This window comes from Podarcis erhardii (assembly GCF_964252035.2).
Source record: "Podarcis erhardii genome assembly, chromosome: W".
Classification (NCBI taxonomy): Eukaryota; Metazoa; Chordata; class Lepidosauria; order Squamata; family Lacertidae; genus Podarcis; species Podarcis erhardii.
The window spans coordinates 25,611,506-25,632,280 of NC_138506.1; the positions used below are offsets into that span (position 1 = coordinate 25,611,506).

At 40.6% G+C, this 20,775-nt stretch overlaps 1 long non-coding RNA gene across 1 annotated transcript in view; it reads left to right on the forward strand.

Annotated features, from left to right (window-relative positions):
- The first annotated feature begins 1,592 nt into the window (after positions 1 to 1,592).
- The window catches only part of LOC309333269, a 277,525-nt gene continuing 258,342 nt past the window's right edge, over positions 1,593 to 20,775 (forward strand). Inside the window, exon 1 of the long non-coding RNA XR_014152433.1 lies at positions 1,593 to 1,824. This is a non-coding gene — a long non-coding RNA (uncharacterized lncRNA). The remainder of the gene's footprint in view (positions 1,825 to 20,775) is intronic.

The window sequence follows — 20,775 nt, forward strand, 5'->3', positions numbered from 1 at the left end:
CATTGTTCACAATAGGTCACTTTTCTCCTAAGAAGGAAGAGGAGAGTGTTGAAGACCTACGGCTAATTCGCAGGTCACAAAGAGCCACAAAAGGCAGACCTCCAAAGAGATTTGCTGATGAATTTGCTAAGACAGCGGTAGCATCTGTTAAAAGCTCCAAGAAGGTATTTGAACCTTCAAGTTTCCAAGAAATCCAGGATTTGGATTCAAAGGATGCTGAGCCATGGTTAAATGCCATGAAGGCTGAGCTTGATTCCTTAGAGAGGAACAAAACATGGGAGCTAGTTCCAGTAGTTCCAGGAATGAAACTGCTTGGAAGCAAATGGGTCTTCAAAGCGAAGACTGATCAAAATGGCAAGATAGTCAGGCACAAAGCCAGATTGGTAGCCAGAGGTTTTTCACAGGTACCAGGTGAAGTCTATCACGAGACCTACTCACCCACCGTGAGGTATGATAGCATTAGGCTTATGCTCAAGCTTGCTGCAGAGGAGAATCTACATGTTAGTCACGACGATGTGAATACAGCATTTTTGTACGGATCTCTAGGTGAATCTCTTTATATGCTTCCACCTGATGGCGTACAGGTAAAACAGGGATTTGTTTGTGCTCTGAAGAAATCCCTTTATGGTCTCAAACAAAGTGCACGGTGTTGGCACACAAAACTCACTGAAGTATTGTTATCTCTAGGTTTTAAGCAAGGGAAAGCTGATCCATGTGTGTTTGTCAAAGAGGAGGGGCAAAAGAAGCTGTATTGCTTGTTTTATGTTGATGATATTCTGTTCTTTTGGAAAGATGTCGAAATGTACAATAACGCCCTAGCTCAACTGAAAGAGCACTTTGACATGAAAGATCTTGGTGAGGTAAGCAACTACCTATCTCTGGAAATAGTGAGAGATCAAGATGGTAACATTCTAGTACACCAGTCACGGAAAATTGCTGATGTGTTAAGCAAACTAAACCTGATGGATGCTAACCCTGTAGACACACCGATGACAACAGGTAGATGACACTGAAGAAGCATTTTCTGACACTACACTGTACAGAAGTGTGCTAGGCAAACTAAACTTCCTTGCCAGATGTTCAAGACCTGACATTGCTGTTAGCTGTAATTTGCTAAGCAGACAAGTCAACAATCCTACTGTTAAGGATTGGAAAGCTCTGAAACGCATAGCATGCTATTTGAAAGGCACTATGCATTACAGACTGAGATTTAGCAATCAGAAGTCTGATGGTCTTGAGATATTTGCAGATGCAAGTTTTGGAAGTGACACTACAGACAGGAAAAGCACGTCTGGAGTTTGCTACATGTACAATCAGGGTCTTTTTGATTGGTCATGCAAGAAGCAAACAACAGTTAGCTTAAGTACTTGTGAAGCTGAACTGAATGCACTGTCTTATTCACTTAAGGATTGTGAATGGTTGTTACAATTGTGCAAAGACATGAAAATTCCTGTCAAATGTCCAATCCAGGTTTATCAAGACAACAAAGCATGTTTGGCTTTGCTGAATTCTGAAGATTGTAAGTAAAGCACGAAGCACTTGCAACTGAAGTTGCAACATGCTAAGGAACGTGTTCAGAAGGGACTCGTAACGGTGTCCTATATGCCAGGTAATGAAATTCCTGCTGATGCATTGTCCAAGATTGTATCAAGGGATCAACACTGTACCTATGTGCAGAAGTTGGGTTTGTACTGATATTGTACGAACACGCTGCCCAGTGATGTTCACAGAAAGGGGGAGGATGTTGGTTTCTATTTCCCTCACTGAGCAGCAACTGCAGTCGCAAGGCATTGTTTTGCATTCCACAGTCAGAGTTACTGTTGGGTTCCCACGGGAATGGGAGACTGGATGTGACGTTCACTGGTTTCCTGTTTTTCACTGTTCTCTCGGTGTTCTTTGTTTCCGAGAGGGGTTGCTTCTCTGCTCTCACAGAGGCAAGATGCATGTTTGTATTCTCTCAGCATAGAGTGTAAATAAAATTAAGAATGTAGCACATACTGCTTATCCTTCTGCTGTGTGACGACGCTCTGCTTGGGCTCAAGATAAGACGAGCCTGTATCAGCTTCAGCTTCAGATGGGCCGAAGCTGGTCAAAATCTCACAATTATTACAATTGAGGATCCTACGAAGAGTGTAGAAGAAGTGTTGGAAGAGGTGGAACAATTTGGAGATGTGGCTGGCTTTAAATTAAACAGAAATTAAACCAAAATAATTACGAAAAATATTGAACAAGATGTAACTGAAAGATTACAGCAACAATCAGGGATAGAAATGGTGAAGAAAGTTAAATATTTAGGGATTACATTATCCACCAGAGGTATTGATTTATTTCATGATAATTATATACCAGTATGGAATAAGGTTAAAAAGGATATGGAGGTGTGGGGAAGAATGAAATTATCATTTTGGGGAAGGATTGCAACGATAAAGATGAATGTGCTACCGAAAATGCTATTTTTATTTCAAACAATTCCAATAATAAAAGGAGTGACAATATTTAAAGAATGGCAAAGAATAATATCAAGATATATCTGGCAGGGCAAGAAACCGAGAATTAAATTTAAGTTATTAACTGATGCAAGAGAAAGAGGAGGTTTCGCCCTGCCAGACCTGAGATTATATTATGAAGCGTCTTGTCTTTGCTGGTTAAAAGAATGGATCAAGTTAGAAAATAATGAATTGTTAGACTTGGAAGGTTATGATAATAGGTTTGGTTGGCACGTGTATTTATGGTATGATAAAAAAAGAATACATAAAGGGTTTGAAAACCACATCTTCAGAGGATCTTTGATTGGAGTTTGGAGCAGGTATAAAAATTTATTGGAGCCAAAGACTCCACACTGGCTATCACCATTAGAGGTTATGAGTGTTAAAAAGATTAATATGACTGGAAGATGGATAACATATGAGAAATTATTTTAAAAAGACGGAAACAAGTGGAAATTGAAACCATATGAAGAAGTAAAGGAATTTGTGAATGATTGGCTGCATTATTTTCAAGTAAACGAAATGTTTAAAAAAGAGTTTTCAGAGAGGGGTTACTTTGAAGAAGAATCTAGATTTCAAAAAGAATTTTTGAATAGTGAAGTGAAAATTTTATCTAAAATGTATAAAATATTGTTGGAATGGAATACAATAGATGAAGAGGTTAAATCGGTTATGATTAGTTGGGCCAAAGATTTCGGATATAATATTGAATTTGAGAAGTGGACTAAATTATGGAAGGATGGGTTAAAATTTACAGCATGTACTACGATTAAAGAAAATGTTATGAAAATGTTATATAGATGGTATATAACACCAGTAAAATTGGGTAAAATGTATAAAGTTTGCAATAAATGTTGGAAGTGTCAGGAGACAGAAGGAACATTTTACCATATGTGGTGGGAATGTAAGAAGGTAAAAGGCTTCTGGGAGATGATTTATAATGAGTTAAAGAAAAATGTTGAAATATACTTTTGTTAAAAAACCAGAAGCGTTTTTACTGGGAATACTGGGAGATGAAATTAGTAAGAAAGATATGAAATTAGTTTTGTATGCAGTAACAGCAGCCAGAATCTTGATGGCACAGAAATGGAAACAGGAAGAAATGCCCACGAAAGAAGAATGGAGGATGAAAATGATGGAATACGTAGAAATGGATAAACTGATGGGGAGAATTAGGAACCAACGTGACCAGAGATTGTCCGAGGACTGGAAGAAATTTACAGAGTATATCAAAGATGTTTGTGATGAACAATTAACATTTGTTGGTTTTCAAGAAGCCCTGTGAAATTAATGTTAGAAATATTGTTTAAAAATAATATATAATTAAGGGTGTTTGAAAGCAATACAATAATGAGAAATGTGTGATGAAGATATAAATACGGAAAATTTACAGACAAGCTGAGGGAAGTTCCGGAAAAAAGGGATTATGTAGATTGGATGTTTAATGTTGTATAAATTGATGTTCAAAAATGAATATATATATATATTTTTAAAAGAGATGTGAGATATCGAAGGGGAGAGGGTACTTGCCAAGGTTAAGAAGGGGCAGAATGATCTTTTCATTCTTAAAACGTCTCTTGGGGGTGAGGGGAAGGTTAAGAAAGCACAGGCGCAGCGTGCTACAGTTCCCACTCATGTTCAATGTGCTTGTGTATGGCATCAGAGGACAATTCATGGTTCTTTAGAAGAACTGCAGGTACTTCCTGAGGTTACCAAAGGGTGTAAGATTAAAAATTGTAAAAGTGCCATTAATTGTGACACATGCAAGCAGGCGAAGGTGAAAGGGTGCAGTTACCCAAAGGTGGAACGGGTAACCACTAAACCTTTTGAGCTGGTACACATAGATCTGTTCAATCCTGTCAAGGAACAGAGTCTAGGGGGGGGCAGGTATCTGCTAACGATTCAGGATGATTTTTCGCAGAACACCTGGACTCATGGTCTCAAATCCAGGGAGGATGCAGCACAGCTGATCAGGAGCTGGATTGAGGAGGTAGAACAGAGGTTCTCCACCAAGGTGAAAGCAATCGTCAGTGACAGAAATGCTAGGTACACTGGTTCTGCTTTGCAGCAGTTCTTTCACAAGAGAGGGATACGTCACACAGTTACTTCTCCCCAGCAAGGGGGGGTAGCAGAGCTTAGAAGTGAAGCTCTGGTTAAGGCTGCACAGGTGATGCTGACAGAAGCTAGGTTACCTCCAAAGTTTTGGCTGGAGGCAACTAGGTGTGTGTGTTTCACCTGGAATCGTGTCTACAACTCACTAGTAGGTGACACACCGTATTCTTTGTTGAATGGCAGAAAACCCCAGGTTCACTTTCTGCGCAAGTTTGGATCTCCTGCGGTTGTCCCTGTGCCTAAGGCTTTGCAAGGGCCAGATGGAGCCAAGTTCCAGAAAATGATCTTCTGTGGGTATGAGCCAGAAGCTCGTGCATGGAGGTTTGCTTACCCGTCAGGTGATCAGAGTAAGGTGCTGATCAGTAAACACGCTGAGTTCTTTGAGCAGGATGAAAGGCCAAAGATTTCTGCACAGCGTGATGTTCTCTCAGAATGTCTCTCTGATCCAGAGGACAGTTCTGTTGAGGAGGAAGGAGAGGCTGAGTCTGCTGATGACGATCAGGTCACTGACCAGAGTCAGAAGCAGGATGGGGCGTCTCCACGAGTTGTTAGAAAAGGACAGCCCAAGAGTGAGCCTAGTTCTCCTGTGAGTGTAATGGAGAGGATTCGAAGACGCTTTAAGTCAGAGGGGGAATCCCGTGATGTAGAGGACACACCTGCTGGTGACAGTGAGCCAGAGGAAACACCAGAGTTTGTGCCTAGGCGATCCAGTCGCACAACCAAGGGTATTCCACCTGAGAGGTACCAGGCCACGGGTGCGTGGGTAAGTTTCGCACAGTGCGATTCTGAGAGTTGTGAGATGATTCCACAGATGCCTAACAGGTACTCCAAGGGAGGGCACGAGGCATTGGGGGAGGGATTGATCTCACAGGGTGTTGCTGAAGATGTTCCACAGGTCTTGTCAGAAAGCAACGCAAGAGGGGTGTGAGAGTTCAGAACTTAACTGGTTAAGTGTTCTGAGGTGTGCGTCACTTTCTGACGTCAGCTTTAGAAGCTAAGGAGGAGCTTGTTTCCTGTACTTTCTGTTCTCTCTGTGTTGTTTGAGAGAGAGACATGGCTGAAAGAAGCCCCGGTCCTTGATGCTGAAACGTTTCAATAAAGAGCTGTAAATAGACGAACCTGTCTGTGTATGCTTGCATGGAGAAAAGGAGAAAAAGACAGCTTTACACCGCTGTATGCTACTTTGCTAAGGCGTGACTGGGAGAAGCAGAATTTATTGCGCAGCTAGAAGGAAGTGTGCTGGACGCTGTAAACGGCTGATTGAGATCGTAAACTAATCAGCGGTCATGCCTAAGCGATCGAGCTGGAAGATCGATATCTCACAAGAGATTGATCTTCCAGAGAACCAGTCTGCAAAAGTAGCACATTCCAGCCAGAAGGATGAGGCAGACCTGGACCTATGGCACAGAAGGCTTGGACACAGAGACACCAGCATTATTCTGGATCTACAGAGAAGAGATCTTGTAAGAGGTTTGCAGGTAACAGAGAGCAACAGAGCTCCAGTAAAGTGTATAAGCTGTATTACTGAAAAGGCTGTAAAACCATCATTTCCACGTTGTACAGAACACAGAAGCACCAAAGTGCTTGACATTGTACACACTGACTTATGTGGACCGATGAATGCTCCATCACTAGGAAATAATACATACATACTAATATTTGTTGATGATTTTTCAAAGTACTGTGTTGCATATTTCATCAAAGAAAAGAGTGAGACAGTGGACATGTTCCAGGAATACATTGCCATGGTCAAGAACAAATTCCAGAGAGCTCCAGCTGTGCTAATGAGCGACAATGGAGGTGAGTACTGCTCAAGTGAAATGCAGGCTCTCCTGGCCAAGGAAGGAATTGCACACCTAACCACAATTCCCTACACACCACAGCAGAACACCATAGCAGAGAGAAAGTTTAAATCCATTTTGGATATGACAAGATGCATGCTAAGAGATGCATCCTTGCCACAAAAGCTGTGGGCAGATGCAGCAAACACAGCAATTTATTTGCAGAACAGATTGCCAACCAAAGGAGCAGAGCGCACACCATTTGTTTTGTTTTTAGCATATTTATTAAAGTTTTCAAAAAATAATACAATGTGAAATTAAAAAGGAAAAAAAAATAACAAAAATACAAAAAATACAAAGATAATTAAAAACGCATAGAATTTCCATTACTTATTTTCTTTTAACTTATTTTCCAGACCTCCTCATACCTCCCTTACTTGTATTCCAATTCAAATTGGTAGTTCAGCAAATCCTCACCATTAGTTTTTACTTATTTCTAAACCTTTTTTTTTCATATCTCTTAAGCATTACAGCTGGAAACCACTTAATTTCTGTCCAACATCGTTCTAACATTCATTAATTTTACAATATTTCTGTAAATATTCTTTAAATTTCTTCCAGTCTTCTTCCGACGACTCTTTTCCCTGGTCTCGGATCCTGCCGGTCATTTCTGCCAGTCCCATATAGTCCATCATCTTCATCTGCCATTCTTCCAGGGTGGGTATATCTTGTGTCTTCCAGTATTTTGCAATAAGTTTTCTTGCTGCTGTTGTAGGATACATAAAAAAAGTTCTGTCCTTCTTTGACACCAATTGGCCAAGAAGCAGTGTTCTCAAGAAGCAGCCAGTCTTTCAACCAGCAAAATGCTGCTGATTCATAATAGAGTTTAAGGTCTGGCAGGGCAAATCCACCCCTTTCCTTTGCGTCAGTTAATATCTTAAATTTTATTCTGGGCTTCTTGCCCTGCCAGACAAATCTAGAAATATCTTTCTGCCACTTCTTGAAACAGTCCATTTTGTCCACAATTTGCAATGTTTGAAACAAAAACAACATTCTAGGCAATACATTCATCTTTATAACTGCAATTCGACCCAACAAGGAAAGCTTCAAATTTGACCAAGTTTCTAAATCTTTTTTCACTTCCATCCAACATTTTTCGTAATTGTCTTTAAATAAGTTCCCATTTTTAGCTGTCATATTAATCCCCAGATATTTCACTTTCTTAACCACAGTCAAACCTGTCTCATTCTGAAACCTCTCTTTTTCAATTGATGTCAATTTTTTCTCTAAAACCTTAGTTTTTAACTTGTTCAGTTTAAATCCTGCCACTTGACCAAATTCTTGTATTATTTCTAAAACCCTTTTAGTACTAGATTCTGGCTCCTGTAACGTCAATACTAAGTCATCTGCAAATGCTCTCAACAGAGCGCACACCATTTGAACTTTGGCATGGGAAAGTTCCCAATTTGTGGCACATACGTGTGTTTGGGAGTCTGTGTTACTTCCACGTCCCCAAAGAACACAGGCACAAGCTTGACTCCAAGGCACAAGCAGGTATCCTTGTGGGGTATGCTTCTGGAGGCAAAGGATACAGAATCATGGACTTACAAATTGGTAAGACAAATGTGCACCATGCAGTTTATTTTGATGAACATGGCAAAGCTGACACCAATAATAGTGCTGTGGATTTTCCCAACAAGTCAGAAAGGACTCAAGAATTTGTATACTTCACTTTTGAAACACCACAAAGTACTAATCTGCCTTCCAGTGTTATAGGCGACGCACCAGAAGACGCAGAGGACCAGACCCCTGGTGGCACCAGAGATGAAGAGGAGGACTTGGATGAGGACATGCCAGCATTGGAGGAGGATGAGGAAGCTGATGCGGTCGCAGAACCAGAGGTCAGACGCTCATCCAGAACCAACAGAGGTGTCCCACCATTACGGGTGTCCTACTTCGCAGGGTCGGCGTTTCCACAGGAACCTTCCACTTGGGAAGAGATACAGGAGATGCCAGCTGCAGAAGCCAGTCTCTGGAGGAAGGCCGCACAGGAGGAGATGGATTCTCTGCATCAAAACAAGACCTGGACACTCACTGAGCTGCCTCCCGGTAAGAAGGCCATTGGCAGTAAATGGGTTTTCAAGGTTAAGAAGGGGTCAGAAGGAGAAGTGCAGCGCTACAAAGCTAGACTTGTAGCACAGGGATTTTCACAGCGTTTTGGTGAAGACTACGATGAGGTTTTTGCACCAACTGTGAGGTACAGCAGCGTAAGAATGCTTTTGAGCATTGCAGCCTCCAAGGAAATGAGGGTGAAACACATTGAAATTGCTACTACTTTTCTTAACGGACAGATTTCAGAGGAAATTTATATGAAAATTTTAAATCTTAGGAAACACTGCAAAATTAATGAATACTAGAATGACGTGGGTTCAGAAGTTCCATTCTTCTTCCGCCGTCTCTTTTCCCTGGTCCCGGATTCTGCCAGTCATCTCTGCTAGTCCCATGTAGTCTATCATCTTCATCTGCCATTCTTCCAAGGTGGGTAGATCTTGTGTCTTCCAATACTTTGCGATGAGTATTCTTGCTGCTGTTGTGGCATACATAAAAAATGTTCTATCCTTCTTTAACACCAGTTGGCCGACTATACCCAGGAGAAAGGCTTCTGGTTTCTTCAGGAAGGTATATTTAAATACCTTTTTCAATTCATTATATATCATCTCCCAGAAAGCCTTAATCTTTGGGCACGTCCACCAAAGGTGAAAGAATGTCCCTTCAGCCTCCTTACATTTCCAGCATTTATTATCGGGCAAGTGATAGATTTTTGCCAGCTTGACTGGGGTCATGTACCACCTATATATCATTTTCATAATATTCTCTCTCAAGGCATTACATGCCGTAAATTTCATGCCGGTGGTCCACAACCTTTCCCAGTCAGCAAACATAATGTTATGACCAATATCTTGTGCCCACTTAATCATAGCTGACTTAACCGTTTCATCCTGTGTATTCCATTTCAACAGCAAGTTTTTTTTTTTCCATATAATTTTTATTATTAAACCTAAAACAAGACAAACGACAACAACAACGAAAAATAATATATATATATACAATAGTTTCACATCATTTTCCTCACTGCTTTTTCTTTCATACTTCCCTCAGCTGTCCCGTAAATCATCCGTATTCGTCACTTTCATTACGCATTCCTCAAACTTGTATTGACATTATTTATCTCTTTTCCTCCTATTCCCTTTAATCAATACTTATTTCTTTTTTACAGTGCTTCTTTGAATCCCTTAAGCGTCATCTTTCCTTTACTTAAACATTCCAGATACTCTACAAATTTCTCCCAGTCCCCGATGAATTTTTGGTCTCTTAAGTATCTAATCTTTCCTGTCAATTTATCTAACTCTGCGTATTCTAACAATTTTATTCTCCAATCCTCTATAGTCGGTATTTCCTGCTGTCTCCATCTCTGGGCCAATACCACTCTTGCGGCTGTGATTGCATATCTAAAGAATTTGCAGTCTTCCTTTTTTATTTCCTTTCCTATTAATCCTAATAAAAAGACTTCTGGCTCCTTTCTGAACGTATACTTTAAGATCTTCTTTAACTCATTGTATATTTTCTCCCAGAAGTCTTTCACCTTCCCACAGCCCCACCACATGTGATAGAAAGTGCCCTCCTTATCCTTACACTTCCAGCATCTATTGCATGTCTTATACATCTTCGCCAATTTCACCGGTGTCATATACCATCTATAAAACATCTTCATCGTATTCTCTTTTAACGTCATACATGCAGTGAATTTTAAGCCCTCCTTCCATAATTTTTCCCATTCCTCAAATTGTATATTGTGGCCCACATCCTTTGCCCAGCTAATCATTACCGACTTAACAACTTCATCTACCAGGTTCCAATCCAATAACAGTTTATACATTTTTGATAAGTTTTTCGTATCATTACCTATAATCTCGCTTTGAAATAACGATTCCTTATCCATGAAACCTCGCTCTTTACTGTCTTTCTTAAACACCTCGTTCATTTGGAAATAGTGCATCCAGTCATAAACATATTCCTTCACCTGCTCATACGGTTTTATTTTCCACTTTTCCCCTTCTTTATATAACAGTTGGTCATATGTTATCCATTTACTTCCCATATTTAATCTCTTTATACTCTTTGCTTCTAAAGGTGAAAACCAGCGTGGTGTTCTAGGTTCTAATAGATTTTTATATCTATCCCAAACCTCAATTAGGGGACCTCGGAATATGTGGTTCTCAAAGCCCTTATGGACTCTCTTTTTTTCATGCCATAGATAGGCATGCCACCCAAATCTGTTGTTGAATCCCTCCAAATCCAACAGTTCGTTATTCTTCAATTTGATCCACTCTTTCGTCCAGCAAAGACATGAAGCCTCGTAATACAGTTTCAGATCTGGCAGGGCAAAACCTCCTCTTTCTTTTGAATCTGTTAGCAATTTAAATTTGATTCTCGGTTTTTTGCCCTGCCAGATGTATTTTGAGATCACTCTTCGCCACTCCTTAAAGATCTTACTTCCCTTAATTATGGGGATAGTCTGAAATAGGAACAGTATCTTTGGGAGCACGTTCATTTTGATTGTAGAGATCCTTCCCCAAAATGACAGCTTCAATTTTCCCCACACCTCCAAGTCCTTTTTGATTCCCTTCCAAGCTGGTTCATAGTTGTTTTTATATAAATCTATATTTTTGGGAGTTATCCAAATACCCAGATATTTTACCTTTTTGACCACCTCTATTTGGGTTAATTGTTGCATTGCTTCTGTTTGGTCTTGATCCATATTTTTTACTATTATTTTTGTTTTTTTCTTGTTGAGTTTAAAGCCTGCCAAATTTCCAAACTGTTCCATTTCCTCCAAAACTGCTTTTGTCATACTTATTGGTTCCTCAATCATTATAACCAAGTCATCTGCGAATGCTTTGGTCTTATACTCGTTCTGGCCGATTGTCACTCCCTTTATAACCTTATTTTGTCTGATCGAATTCAAAAGAACCTCTAATACCGTTATGAAAAGTAACGGCGAGAGGGCATCCCTGCCTCGTTCCCTTTTGTATCCTTATTCCTTCTGTAACCACATTATTTATAATCAGTTTAGCTTTCTGATCTGTGTAGATAGCTCTAACTCCATTAAGAAAGTCTTCGCCTATCTCCATGTATTCTAGGTTTCTCAACATAAAGTCCCATATTATATTGTCGAATGCCTTCTCGGCATCGACAAAAATCATTGCGGCTCTTTTATCAATCCTATCAGACAGATATTCCATCACGTTAACTATATATCTTATGTTATCTTTCATCTGTCTGTTTGGTAAGAAGCCGGCCTGGTCTTTGTGTATGATTTCTGACAGAATCTTTTTCAGCCTCTTTGCAAGAATTGCAGCAAATATCTTGTAGTCTAGGTTTAGGAGTGAAATCGGCCTATAGTTTTTGACTTGGGTTAGGTCTGAGTCCTGTTTTGGGATGAATGTAATGTACGCCTCCTTCCATGTTTCCGGGATTTCTCCTTCTTTTAGAATATTGTTCATCACTTCCTTCAATGGTGTTATCAAAATTGGTTCCATTTCTTTGTAGTAACAGGCAGTGAATCCGTCCGGCCCTGGAGCTTTCCCCCTTTTTAACTCTTTAATCACCTCTTTTATCTCTGCTATATCAATTGGAGTATTCAGTTGCTCTCTTTTTTCAATCGGGATCTTTTGTACCTTTTTCTCTTTCAGGTATCTCTCTATTTTCCTCGAGTTGTTTCTTTCTGTATTTTTATATAATCTTTTATAATAGTCCAAGAATCCCTTTCTAATTTCCTTCGGGTTGGTAATCTCTTCTCCTTCTATTGTCATTTCAACAGCAAGTTATACATTTTTGACAAATTCTTAGTATTGGATTCTAACAGTTCTGTTTCTAATTTTGATTTTTCCACCTGGAAGCCAATTTTCCTGTCCAACTTATAAGCCTCCATTATTTGGTAATAGTGAAGCCAATCTCGCACCCTGTCTTTTAGTTTCTCAAAACTCTGCAGTTTCAATTTATCCCCTTCTTGTTCCAGAATTTCCCAGGATTTCGGCCATTTGGACTCCATATTAAGCTTTTTCACAGCCTTAGCCTCCATTGGCGACAACCACCTTGGAGTTTTATTTTCCAAAAGATCTTTATATTTAGTCCAGACATTGTACAATGCTTTCCTAACAATATGATTTTTAAAGGCTTTATGAACTTTTACCTTGTCATACCACAAATATGCATGCCACCCAAAACAATTGTTAAAACCCTCCAAATCCAAAATGTCTGTGTCTTCAAGAAGCAGCCAGTCTTTCAACCAGCAGAAAGCTGCTGATTCATAATAAAGTTTAAAGTCTGGCAGGGCAAATCCCCCCCTTTCCTTTACATCAGTTGAAATCGTAAATTTTATTCTGGGTTTCTTGCCCTGCCAGACAAATTTGGAAATTTATTTCTGCCACCTCTTGAAACAATCCATCTTATCAACAATTTGCAATGTTTGAAACAAAAACAACATTCTCGGCAATACATTCATCTTTATAACTGCGATTCGACCCATCAAGGAAAGCTTCAAATTTGACCAAGTTTCTAGATCTTTTTTCACTTCCAACCAACATTTTTCATAATTATCTTTAAATAGATTCAATTTTTTTGCTGTCATATTAATCCCCAGGTATTTCACTTTCTTGACCACAGCCAAACCTGTTTCATTCTGGAACCTCTCTCTTTCAGTCAATGTCAATTCTTTTTCTAGGACCTTAGTTTTTGACTTATTCAATTTAAATCCTGCCACTTGACCAAACTCTTGTATTATTTCTAAAACCCTTTTAGTACTAGATTCCGGCTCTTGTAATGTAAGTACCAGATCATCTGCAAAAGCTCTCAATTTGTACTGTTTAGCTCCGACCTGTACCCCTTTAACCAGCTGGTCCCTTCTAATCATGTTCAGCAAAACCTCCAGGACCGATATAAAAAGTAATGGAGAGATTGGGCACCCCTGACGTGTCCCTTTTTCAATCTTAAATTCTTCTGTGACCACATTATTTACAATTAACTTTGCTTTTTGTTCAGAGTATATTGCACCTATACCGTTTTCAAACCCTTGGCCTACCCCCATCCCCCAGAGATTTTTCCTCATAAAGCTCCAAGAAATATTGTCAAAGGCTTTCTCCGCATCCACAAATATCAGAACTGCTTTAGTGTTTATATTCACTTCTAACATTTCCAAAATGTCAATTATGTTCCTTACGTTGTCTGACATATGTCTTCTTGTGAGAAAGCCAGCTTGGTCCCTGTGAATCTCCTCCATCAAGACTTTTTTCAGTCTCTTAGCCAAAATGTCAGCAAAAATTTTGTAATCCACATTTAGTAAAGAAATAGGCCGATAGTTCTTAAATTGAGTCTTTTCAGTCTCTGTCTTCGGTATAAGTGTAATAAAAGCTTCTTTCCACGATTCTGGTGCCCTTTTCCCCTCCAAAATTTCGTTGCAGACTTCCTTCAACGGTTGTACTAACCACTCCTTCAAAGATTTATAGTATCTGGAAGTCAGTCCATCCGGTCCCGGAGATTTGCCTAGTTGCATACTTTGAATGGCACCTTCTATTTCCTGTTCAGTTATTTTCTGATTCAATACTATTTTACTCTCATTAGAGATTTTTTGTAATCCATTTATCTCCAAAAATTTGTCCATGTCCGTTTCTTTCTGTGGCCCTTGTGAATATAATTGTTTAAAATATCTCTGGAAGCAATTTCTGATCTCAGTTGGATTGTGAATGTTCTTTCCTTCCACTTCTAAGTTTGTCACCATATTCAATTTTTGTCTTTTCCTCAATTGCCAAGCCAAAAGTTTCCCACATTTGTCCGCGGATTCAAAGGTCTTTTGTCTCATTTGTTTAATTTTCCATTCTATTTCTTGATTCATCAATTCCATATACTGTGTTTGATATAATTTAATTTCTTTCAAGATCTCATGAGACTTTGGTTTAGATCTTAATTTCTTTTCTCCTTCTTTTATCTTCTGTAAAATCTTGTCTTTCTTCTCATTTTGGCTTCTCTTTTTTATTGAATTTTGTTGGATCAAGAACCCTCGCATAACGGCTTTACTTGCGTCCCAGATTACTCTTTTTTCCACATTAGTCTTCATGTTTATTTCAAAATAGTCTCTCAAGGTTTTCTGGGCCTTTTTATACACTTCTTCATCTCTAAATAAGGTGTCATTCATCCTCCATCTGAAGGAACCAGTTGTTATTTGCTTCATCTCCATCCTTACAGCATTATGGTCGGAGCAGGTTTTTGGGCAGATTTCCACTTTTTTTATCTTAGGAGCCATTCCTCTAGTAACCCAAATTTGGTCAATTCTAGTCCAGGTCATTTTAGCTTCAGAGAAAAAGGTTCCCTCTCTTTCGAGAGGATTTTTTGTTCTCCAAATGTCAACCAAGTCCATATTGTCAGTCATTTCAAAAAAGGTTTTTGGTAATCTTCCATCTTTTGTCACCACCTGTCTTTGTGACTTATCCATATTTGTAGATACCACTCCATTCATATCTCCCATCAAAATTAAATTATAATCCAGATAATCCAACAAAGTCTCATGCAACTTCTTAAAGAATTCAGATTTCCCCTCATTCGGTGCATAAATTCCTACAATCAAAAATTTCTCTCCTTGAACTTGTATTTGAATTGCCAAAAATCTTCCGTTCATCTTTAAACATTAATTTCGGTGACAATATTTCCTTTGCATATATCACCACTCCTCTTTTTTTAACTCTAGCAGAAGAGATAAATTCTTGTCCCAATCTTTTATTAATAAGTATTTTCCTGTGTAATCTCGTCACATGTGTCTCTTGTAAGCAAATCAAGTCCAATTGTTCTTTCTTTAGTATGTGAAAAACAGATTTTCTCTTTCGGGGTATATTTAAACCATTACAATTCCAACTTAGAAGTTGCAGCGCCATGGTGAGATTATTTACTTTTGCCTCCTACTGCTCCGAGTAGTTGCTCTTCTTCTGTCGGTGGTTGCAGTCCAAATGATAGATTTGCTATATCCAGTATTCCTTTTGCTGGTGAAGTTGGCTCTTCTCCAGATTCCGCCTCTTTCTGAAGGTCCTCCTCGTGATCTCTCAGGAATTTGTCTTTGTCACTTACTGTCCTTATTTTAATTTTCCTTCCTTTATATTTAAAGGAAAGGCCTTGTGGGAATTCCCACCTAAAAGGTATGCTATTTCTTCTCAGTAAACCCGCCAGATCTCTATAGTATGCTCTTATGTCCAAAATGTATTTCGGTATATCTTTGAAGATCTCCACATAAGAATCTTCGATTTGCAGTGTTTTTTGGTAATGCAGATTCAAGATTTTGTCTCTTTCTTCTTTGGATCTTAAAGTTATCAAACAATATCTTGCCTTGTTCCTTCTTTGCCTTGTACCAAGTCTAAATGCACTTACTATCTTAATTTCTTCCTTCTCAAGTCCCTGTTGCCAAAATTCTGAAAATTCTTTTGTGAGAAAGTCCACCAAGTTGCCCTTTTCACTTTCCGGTACTGCTCTAATTCTTAAATTTTTCACTTTCCTTTGCAAATCTATCATAGACAATGTCAAGTCATGCTCTTCCAGTTTTTTAAACACCGGTGGGATTTTTTCCTGAGTGACAATCGCAATTTCCTTGGCCTCCTCTGCAATCTTCCGAGTTGTAGCCGATTCTTCCACTATTTTTTGAATAATCTCTGTATTAGAATTCACCTTCCTTCCAAGTTCATTTATGCTTGTAGTATTTAAATCAATTTTATTTGAGACCTCAGCTACCTTCTTGTTAGTTTCTGCAATTTGTTTATTAGTTTCAAGAAGTTGTTTGGTTGTCTCTGCCCCTTGCTTGGTTAAATGTTCCAAATGGTTGGTTAAATGTTCCCCAGCCTTTCTCAGACGGCTCAGTTTAGTGCGCCAAGCGGCTCATCCCAGGTGCGAATTCAGGTGGCGCTGCTTGCAGAAGGAGAAGCAGCTGGTGCTGGCGGAAGTTTGTAGGACAGGTGAAAAAAACCATGAATTACATTTAAAGTTTTGCAAGATGCAAAGGAAAGCTTGTGTTTTAAACTTGTATTTTACAGCTTGTTGCTTGGTGCGGTTAACAAAATGGGTGATATTGAGAAAGAAGACACTTGGAATTAGAAGGTTAGGATTTAAGGTAAGGTTACCAGATTTTTTTTCAAAGAATCCGGGGACACTATTTTTATTTTTTTATTTTTTGGAAAAGAGAAAAAAAGTTTATTTTTTTAAAATCATTTTTTTAAAAAAATTAAGAAGTAATATCTTCTCTTCTGGGTCTCCTCTGATCTCTTGGAGCGCTATCTCCTGTGGAGTAGACTCGGGTCGGGCCTAGGATCGGCCACGTGTCCTTGCTCTCCTACCTCTCTTCCTCAGCGGCAGCAGAGGCAGCAGCGCGGTAAGGTTCCACCCTCTCAGCTCACAAGTCCTCAGGCTTGACTGCTTTTCACATAATAAACAACAATGGGAAATAAACTCCACTTAGATGCATTCAAAGGTGAACTTACCTAATTCGCAATTCTTGGAAAAATATGGAGACCGAAACAGAGCAATCTTTTGAAATTCACACCTCTGAATTTCTCAAGGTTGACCCAGCCAGGTAATGTTCACACAAAAAATGTATTTATGAGGGTAAAGCATGTATCAAAATATTGATACGAGAAGGTAGACACCCTAGCATCTGATTCATTTTCAGGATAATAAATAAATAAGAAACCGATATGGAAAAAGGAGAAATGGGGAGAAGTTGAAATGGGCAGATTTCCCCCTCCCTCCTCAGTCCGGACTTGCTTCTTGAAGTGCTTGTTCCCTCACTAGTAACAATAGTGACACTTACAAGGAGGTCTTTGCTTTCCTTGTCCAGGTCTGCTTGATAGGCCAGAATTTCCCTCTCTCTCTCTCTTTTTTTTAAATGATATTTATTGAAGTTTCAGATAATACAAAAAAGAAAAAAGAAAACGAAAAAGAAAAAGAAAAACAGTCAACCTTAACAATCCTTTTTTTCAATAACTTCTTTTCTGTGACTTCTCCTCACCTCCCCTTCTTGTATTCCTTATCCAGATATTTATTCAACAAGTTCTTGTTCTTAAATTTTTAACCCTAATTTGTTATTATGTCTAATTCAATTTATATATCAAATTTTAACTTGTATACATTAATCATTATGCTTAAAGACTTTTTCTAAGGTCGACCCTGTTTCCCTTGCACGAATTCCCCATTTTTACACTAATAGCAGTACAGAAAAAGAAACAATAGAAAGAATCGAAAACATACTTGTACACCCTTCGGATTTCCAGATCCCACCCTCCCCTTCCCGGTTTCAATCCCCAAACCATTGTCCAATTGTCCTTATGCTATCAGCCTGGATTCCTCACATCAAAAGCCCTTAAATCTCTCTCAGTTCCTTTCTGCTGTTTTTTTTGAAAGTCCTTTGTAATAACCACCGAGTCTCGGAAGGGCTCTATCCCAAAAATGTCCATGTTCCATCCGGCCGGACCTCCAAATTTAAAGGTGGAGCTCAAAACTTGTTTCTTAATCTTTATAAGTCCAAATGTCCCAAATTCTTCAGCTCTCCACAAAGGGAGAACTTTCCATTCTCCCTTCTTCAGTTCAAACCAAATTTTCATCATCCAGTCCTCTTTTTCTTTTATATCCATCTTGACAGGCCTCCGGTTCCCTTTTGCCTTCTGCAACATGTCAGCCCCTCCTTCCTGATGCTCCTGTTCAGCAAATATCTCTTTCTGCACTTTTCCTTGTTCAGCTGCCTGGGCTGTAGAAAAAACATGGCTCTGCTGTACCAATTTTCTCACGAGAAAAGCAACCTCTTCCAGATCAGCTAGTATTTTTCGACCTATTTCCATTCTTGTAGTGTCCCTGAATCCCCTCTAGAGGGATTCTGGTTATTAAGTATTCCTTACACTTCCAGCCCAAAAGTCCAGTTAACTTGTTTCAACAGAATTTCCCCTCTCTCTTTCCTCCGAATCTCCAGGCGGCGACAGATCTCTCCCTGACAAGAAAAGGGAAAACTCAGCTTTGATTGAGACACAAAGAGAGGAGATGAATATTCTACTGGCTTCTTGGGTCCAGTGGCCTTGCTATAATAACAAAATAATTTACTGGAGGAAATAAAAGTACAGAGGTTTTCAACCTTTTTGGGTCCATGGCTCCCTGGACCAACTCCCTTCTTTCTGCGGCACCCCTATGGGGCTCAGGAGACCAGTTACCGTATTTTTCCTTCTATAACACGCAGATTTTTTCTCCTAAAAAGGAAGGGGAAATGTCTGTGCGTGTTATTGAGTGAATGTGTGGTCCCTGGAGCCAAATGGCACGAGGGGAGGCAAAAAAAATCAGGCAAAAATCAAATCGTGCGTCTCGGAGAAGGGAAACCTGAAAAGAGGAAGCGGCTGCTTTCCTGCATTCTGCCTCAGGGTCTTACTACCCACCCACCTCTGTTTCCTTGCTGTGTTTGCTCAAACGGAACAAAGAGCAGGGAAAGCCCCTCCCCTCCAGGCAAGCAGAGGGGAAAACATGCAGGAGGGAGAGAGAGAGAGAGCGCGCGCGAGCTGGCTGGCTTGGGTGGGTAGGTGAGAGAAAACTTTTGCCTTCCTTTCCTCCCTCCCGTTATACCCCTCTCCTGCATTCTTAGCCAGCTGCTTCTCTGCACACCCCTCTCCTGCTCCTTGTCCCTTCTGTGTTTTTCCTTCCCTCCCCACTTAAAATGTGGTTAAAAAGCATGGATCCACATGGATCCTCAGGATCTTTGCATTGGGTCACCCCAAATTCACCATCAGATCACATAGCATGCCCATGGCTACAGCCTGCCCCCCCCCAAATCACACACCCACTGTTGCCTGGGGCTGCAATGGTGCAAAAATGTGGTTACAAAGCATGGATCTACATGGATCCTCAGGATCTTTGCATTGGGTCATCCCAAATTCACCATCAGAACACATAGCATGTCCATGGCTACAGCCTGCCCCCCAAAAATCACGCACCTACTGTTGCCTGGGGCTGCAATGGTGCAAAAACGTGGTTACAAAGCATGGATCCACAGGGATTCTCAGGATTTTTGCATTGGGTCACCCCAAATTCACCATCAGATCACATGTCTGTGGCCACAGCATGAAGCACAAAAATGATACATCCACTGTTTCATTCAGAATGTTTTTTCCCTTGTTTTCCTCCTCTAAAAACGATGTGCGTGTTATGGTCAGGTGCGTGTTATAGAGCGAAAAATATGGTAGGTCCCCCCTTGCTTGCCAAGCTTGCCTCCCCTCCCCCTTTCTCGAACAGCCTCCCTGGCGGAGTGCTCTCTCAGCCTCCTCTCCTCTCCCCTCTCCTTAGGAGTCCTCCTCTTGGTCTCTGAGCTGCCCCCGCTGCCCCCCAGGGGCCTGGGACTTGCCTGTCCATTCCCAACAGCAAGGGCCCCTCGCCAGTTGGCTTGCTTCTTCTGAGGCCGCCTCAGCTCCTGGCAGCCCCCACCCCCTGGCCAGCCCCAGAGGCACCATTCTCTGGGGGAGAACAGCTGGGCAAGCCTTGGGGAGGCAGAGATGGCATCCGAGGAGGGAGGGAAGGAAAGAGGGACAGAGGCCAGTGTCTCCCGCGGCACCCCAGCTGCAGAACTGGGATGGGAAAGGTTTCTAGTCCAACTAACTGGTCTGGAGAAGAGGAAAGGCAGCCATGCTTGCTCCTTTGTCTTCTCCGAGGAGACTTCCAGCCTGACTTCTCATCTTGAGGCCCCAGCGAGAAGTGGGAAGAGGAGGAGGAGGAGGAGGAGGAGGAGGAAGCATCCCCAGAAGAAGTGTGCTCCCCACCAGTAGGTGCTTCCACCCCCCACTCCTAAATCTGCTTCCAACAGATACTAGGGGGGGGGGCATCCTGCACCATCTGGTCAATTCCTGGTGTTAGGAGAATTAGAAGGTCTAAGATATAAACACATACATAAATACCGTAAGTAGTTCTCATCACAAAAGAATATGCAGGTAAACCCATGAACAGCCAGGTAAACCCATCAACAGGTTTCCTGCCAGACAGGAGTCTGTTGTAGACCGCCCCTTCTCTGATGTATGTATGATGTATGGAGGGGTGGTCTTGGGTTCCAGGGTGGGCAATTTCAAATGTCTATATAAGGACTTGCACGCATGGTTCGGGGTCTCCTCCTCCCTCCTGCGTGGGGGGGGGGGCGGTGAGCACCCTGTTGCAACAGTTAATAAAGATCTGGCTTACTAGCTGCTTTGCTTCTCAATATTCTCTGGTTGGCCTCTGTTATTTTCTCCTACCGATAGAGAAGCTACAAAAGGACTCTATATGGGCTCTTAGGTACCCCAGAAGGG